Here is a 6,371-nt window from a genome sequence, read left to right as displayed (position 1 = left end):
CACTGGACTCAAAGCAGTCTTATGCCCAAGCAAAGTAATGAGCTGAATGCTGGCTGATTTGCTATTCAGCATCAGTGGCTGCTCTTGTCCTTGAGGGAAATCATTACCTTATTACCTGGGCAGTCTTGGAGAGATAAAGCCCTGCTCTGTTTTCCAGCCTGTCAATGTGTTACATCTCTCTCTGTTTAAAGTTAGAGGGTACAAACACTTGACAAGCCTAATACGAAGCAATGACAGCTTCCAGACCTAATAAATTGGGAAGAATTTAGGGATTTATTGTACATTCAAGATTGCTTGAAGGCAAGACAAGATACTGTAAGGAGATTCTTGAGAATAAACCCTGAGGTATTTTGATTTTCAAGGCTTCCTTCCAGTTTAATCACATTTCCCTTCCTTCTCTAGAGGAAAAAAATCATTACAGCCACCACCTCCATTCTGCTCAGAGCTCTCCTTGCTCCTCCGTTTTCTTCATCTCTTTGCCTCAGCCACATCTAGGAGGGGAGTTAATTAGATTGTTGATTTTGTTTTAAAATATGGTTGGTGATGTCATGCTTATCCAAGGGCCAACCTCCTACTCCCCCCTAAGCCCTTCTGGGGGTTACTGATTTGTGACTGCAGTAATTATTAACTTTCATGTCATTAAAATGCCTGAACAGAAATTACTTGTTTGGAGGCAGCTTCCTGCCTCCTTACAGCTCACTGCTCAGGAACTGCATTCCTTTTTCTCCCCTGGGCTCAGCCAGAAGAGCTATTTTCCCTCTGCTCTGTGGTTTCCTGGGTTCAGCTCTCCCCCCATTTGCCCTCTAACGTTGCTGCTCCCCACCTTGGGAGGCAGAAGGTCTGATGAGAAAGGCCACAGCCAGTGAACTTGGGTGTAAGGAGTGGAAGTCTTGAAGAGTGGTGTTCAGGTGGACCACCTGACCCAAGGACTTGAGGGCACTTCACTCCCTCAAGGGGTGTACCACTACCTTGTGAAAGAGCTCAGAACACAGAGCTCCCCAGCCCTCCTGAGAGTACACCTCTGCCAGGGTTTTACCTCAGGGACTGCTCCTCTGAGGATTTTCCTCCTGTGGAGCCCTCCTCTGAGGTGAACTGCCTGCAGCAGAGCAGCTCTGTGGCTTCAGGAGGCTGCACACAATCGGAAAGACTATTTTGTGGCTATGGGTAGGGAAGGCTGCATGATAGTGGAGACTACTAACAAGATCCTGGAGAACATTGCAAGACCACTACTTGGAGGAAAAACAAGCTAAAACACTACTGTTTTCCTCACTGTGGTCTCTGAGGAACTGTAGACGTTCCTTGAGAGATCTAACACAGAACCCTGTCCATGTGGTACCTGCCAAGTTCATTGCCATGACACAAAGTCCAAGCTGCAGCTCACCTCATCTGCTCCGCAGGCTGTGCTCCTATTTGGGAAATGGGATGTATATGTCTCAGGGAAAATGGGACTTAGTTCACTGAAAGACACACAGGGTTACACTTTCCTCCTCTTCTCTTCCTGACTGACATGCATGGGCAGGGGGGAAATGTCATTTTGTATATCACTGTTCCCTGTTGCTCTGGTAGTTCCCACATAAGAGGCAGGAAAGGGCACAGAGCATGAAGCAGTTCAGAATTTCACCCTCCCTCTCCCTGCAGTTGCAAAGAGCAATTGCACGGGGCTGGGAGGGCTATTTTAGGCAGGTGCTGTGCCCTGCAGTTGGAGCAGCCTGTGGAGAAGGTCCATGGGGGCACTGCCCTGTGCTTGCACCTGAGCACACATTCGTGCACACAAACACATACACTCAGAGCACAGTTCAGGCCCAGGGGGGAAGCATGGGGGCATCAAGCACTTGGCTCCACCTGAATGTTTATCCTGGAAACAGGCCAAGGACAGCACGTGTCTGCAGGCACCAGACTCCCTTCTCTTAGCCACGGTCCACTTAGGTAAGGCTTTCATTCTAATAGGAAACATGTACTGTTGCTTTTATGTTTCAAGGAGGAGAGTGTCACTGCATTTCTCCAGTTCTGACTTCTGTGCACCACAAAAGATCCCCCCCTTTCTTGCTACTTTCCCCACCCTCTTTGCAGGCAGCAGGTTCCTTCATCAGAGATGCTCAGTGTTCGGAGGAAAGGTGGCTGATGGAAAGGACTGCTCAGGGTTTTATCCTTTTGATCTTGGAAATGATGCTGGCAGGCTGGTGCAGCATCTCTCCCTCCTTCCCCCTCCCCTGCCTCAGCCCCCATGGTGGGGGAGGGAAGAGTGTGGGCGGTGGAAGGAGTTGTGGTCCCCAGATGTGTGAATTGTTGCCGAGTAGAAATAGAGCACCACGGACAAACCACAGCTCAGCTGAGAGCCATCGCTTTGGGCTTTCGTCACTGACCTTTTCCTCTCGCCCTTGTCTGTCCTCACCTGCCCTCCCACTGCTCTCCCTGCACTTTGCACTCCGAGAGCTCTCTGCACAGTGCTTTGAAATGCTGAGGAGGACTGGCATAGGAATGCAAAGAAGGAGAGGGGAGTGGGAAAAAAAAAAAGACCTGCAGCAAAGAGAAGGCTATGCATTCATGCTCTCTCCATTTCCTCTGGGTTCAGGTTGCCATCCTGCAGGACAAGAGTGTCGTGGGCTGAGCCAACTCACTACTGTCCCTGCCTGGTCTACCCATTGAGCTGAAGGTTCAGATGTTCTGCCTCCACGGCTGGCAGGACTGGGGATGAGGGAGGAGAAGGAAACCTGTCTGAGGGTCAAGGGAGTGCTTCAGTATCTGCCATATAATGAACAAATAGAATTAAAAAAAAAATTAAATAATGTGGTACAACTGTCAAAGCCTGCATAATTCTCTTAGACTAAAACAATGCCACCAGCACACTACACATAGGAAAGTGGGAGTTGGGGCAAAGCAAGGGCTTGAGAGGTGTTTTGAATTGTGTGTGAAATAGTAATCCTGTGGACCCTTGGCCCTAAAGATCTGCTGAATTGCTGGCTGTGGCTGCAAGTGACAGGGCTTTGTTGCCTGGAATGTCCTTCCCAGTGATCTGCCCCATTCCACTATTTCACGGAAAGAATTGAGGACATGTGGGGAGAAAAATAGTGTCTGTAGGGGTGAACGTGAGAATGCCACAAACCCAGAAAAGCATGGGTGGGGCAAACAGAATGCTGTGACCATCAGGCATCCCATGGAAGATGCTTGCTCTAGGGCATTGTTGAGTCAAACACCTGGAAGGTGATCAGGGCTTCAGAGCAGGAATCAGAACAGTGAAAATGATGCCTGCAGGATGTGGGTCAGTTAGACAAGAGACCTATTGTCTTCCTTCTTCTCCGTGGACCATTTATTCCTCTGGCTACTTTGAAGCATTGCATCTGCCCTCAGTAGCACCCCTGTGAGGCTTGGGCACATCTGCCCCCTCAGGGGTGCACTGCAGCTCACACCGGCAGTGGAGGCACCTCTGCACTTCTCCATCCTCACCCACACTGGCAATGGGTGCAAGTGTGTTAAAATGAATGAAGAAAGAACACAGACTCCTGCCTCCCACTCACCCAGGGCTCTATTTACAAGCTGCCCAGGTAGATGGGGAGTTCCCTACTCCTTAGCTTCTCCAAGCGAGAGCTCTACATCCTGCTCCCTCCCATTTTAACTGTTGCAAAGAGAGAAAAGTGCACTGGGAAAAGTGTGAAGTTTTGCAATAATTCACAGGCCATTTGTGAGTTAAGTGACACAAACTCAAGAGACTGGGTGGTCTGTGGAATGAGAAACTGTCAGAAGCTTTTGATTTAAACCTTCTGCCCTGGCCCTCACTGTGGTGTAACTGCAAGGCAAGAGATCACAGAGGGCTCGTGGGTGAAAGAGAAGGTATTTCATTAGATGAGGGAGCTGTGCTTGTACCAAAGAGGCCTGGAGCCTCAGCACCCTCTGCCCACCTCCTGATAGCATCTTCAGAGCGAGCCAGGCTTGCAAAGGGCAAGAGTTTCCGTTGTCAGGAAGGTGAGAGATGTCCATATGAGGCTGGTCTGTGTGTTGGCATGGGTGGGTATACGTGTGTGGGTGTCACAGCGGAGTGTGCACCGAGCTGGCCTCCGAAGCCTGGTGTGACTGGGCAAGTCCCTGCTTTGCCCCTGTGGTCAGAGAAGGTCCACACCACATGAGGCAGTGGAACAACTGCCTTCAAATGCAGCTGTGCCCCACCATCCACATAGCCTTGAGCAGGCTCCACATCCAGCCCTTCAAATCCTGTGGTAGCTCCCAGCCAGCAAAAGGAAAGGGAAGTTGAGAAAAAGGACGTCTGGGCAGGGTGAATCCACTGCTGGCATCTGGCTGCTATGTGCTAGGTGGAGGGAGGTGGCAGCTCTGCTTCTGCCACTGAGTGATGCTGGATGGGGTGTTGCATCACCCCCTCTCCCTCTCTAGACCCTGGGAGATAAACAAGACTGAGGTGTGAGTGAAGCAGGTTGTCTGGGTGGTTTGGGAGAGGAGAAAGGACAGCAGGCTGCAGCAGAGGGCAAACTTGCTCCAGTACAGCGTGGTAGCCCCTGAATAGTGCACTGACATGGGGCAGATCTTACACCATAGCTGGCAGCTGAGGCAAGGCCAGAGACACTTCCTGTGACTGCCCCTCCTGTGACAAAGGCTCTGAAGGGATGTGGAGCCAGGTCCTGCTTTCTTGTGCTTTCTGTTCTCCCTGATGCTTTGGGTGCAAGCACATCCACCTGTGCCCACCTGCAGGGTCAAAGGCCTCCTTCATACTTTTCTTGCCCTGCTTCTCTCTTCCCCTCTCCCACAGCTATCACAGGGCAAGGAGCTATTGCAGGGCCTTCAGCTTCTCCTGACTTATCCCTGGCATGTGCTTCCTTTCCCAGAGACAGCACCATGTCCTGCACTTCGTGTCCTTTCTTCCACTCCCTTCCTTTCATACCTGCAAGACCAGGGACCTGCAGGAAGGCAGTTTTCAGGGACAGCCCTGTGACTGATGCCTTGAACAAACTTCAGACATGTCCACAGAGCCTTTTGCAGCAGAGTTTGGATCAGTCTTTCAGGGCAAAAATATAGGCACAGCTCTAGGGGTAGTGCTGTAGTTGCACATCCCAGGGCCCTTGCTTTGCCCAGGAGAGAGATACTGGCTGTCACCAACCCCTGAATCACATTCCACAGGGCAGCTCCATTGCATGGAAAAAACCACAGAGCTGGGGTGAATGAATGAGTGAATGAATGAATGAATGAATGAATGAACGGTCTCATGGCCTTCTGGGCATGGGTGTACTCACTGGCAGGGTGGCAGGGCTGATCTGACCCATTCTAGACCTTGTTCCTTCAAAGCATTGCAGGGTCCACCTTGCCTGAGCTGAACCTCACCTGCAGGAAGTCCCTGGTCAGGCATTCATGGTGTGATGGGTGGCACCAGCTACAGACCCTGTCTGCCACTGTGCATCTTAGCCCCAAGGGATTTGGCTGAGGAGACTCTTCAGGTGGCAGGCTGAAAGGCTGAATCATAGAAAACTTTTCTTGGAGATCTGGCTACACATTTCTGGTCCCCCCTCCCTCCCTCTCTCCTTTCCTCACCTTTAGTAAGTGTGACAAAGTCACTTCCAATCTGCCAGCATCTCACCTCAAGGAACAAGAACATGCACAAACACAACCGCTACACTTCCTGAGGACACATTTTTATCTGCCTCCTCAGAAGTAAATAAAAAATGGGAAGAAGGCTGGGCTCTGACCTGACAGAGTATTGCATTTACTAGGATATATATAGCTCTGGCTCTGGGCCTGTCACAGGACCAAAGAGGCCTGTAGGGATGTGTATGATTATGTATTCCACCCTTTGCCAAAAGAAGTGTCTGGTACACATCAAACCACAGGAGAAAATATGTGAAGGCAAATGAAACTCAAACCAGAAGGTCCTATATGGGCACCTCGTCTTGCTGTTTTGCTTATCCTTCTACCTTTGCAGGAGTCCCCTCAGTCCAAAGATGATAAACAAAACCCCATGTACCTCTTTGACTTGGACTGAGACCCCAAAAGGCATCTCCCTGTCCTTAGGATTCTATCCTTCTAGATCTTTAACTCAAGCTTACAAGTCTCCAGTCCTTGCTCATGTCTTCCCTTCTCCCTCAAATTTATGAGAAATTGCCCCTTGTCTTTCCACCTCTGACCTGAATCTCAGGCCTTTATCATCACACACAGGTCTTCCAAATATGCATGTCCAGCTTAACTCTGGAACTCCCACTCATTCCAATATTAGGAAGCACAAGTGTCCAATCAACAGTTTACTATCCCTCCCACACTGTGCTTCCTGGCTCTTGGGAGAGAAAAGAGAAATGTCATAGGGAAAACAGTGCTTACCAAGTACTTGATAGAAGAATGTGCTAAAAAATTTCATAAGATAAAGGGATCAGATCTCC

The sequence above is a fragment of the Vidua macroura genome, chromosome 5, assembly GCF_024509145.1.
Source record: "Vidua macroura isolate BioBank_ID:100142 chromosome 5, ASM2450914v1, whole genome shotgun sequence".
NCBI lineage: Eukaryota > Metazoa > Chordata > Aves > Passeriformes > Viduidae > Vidua > Vidua macroura.
This window is presented reverse-complemented; position numbering follows the sequence as displayed.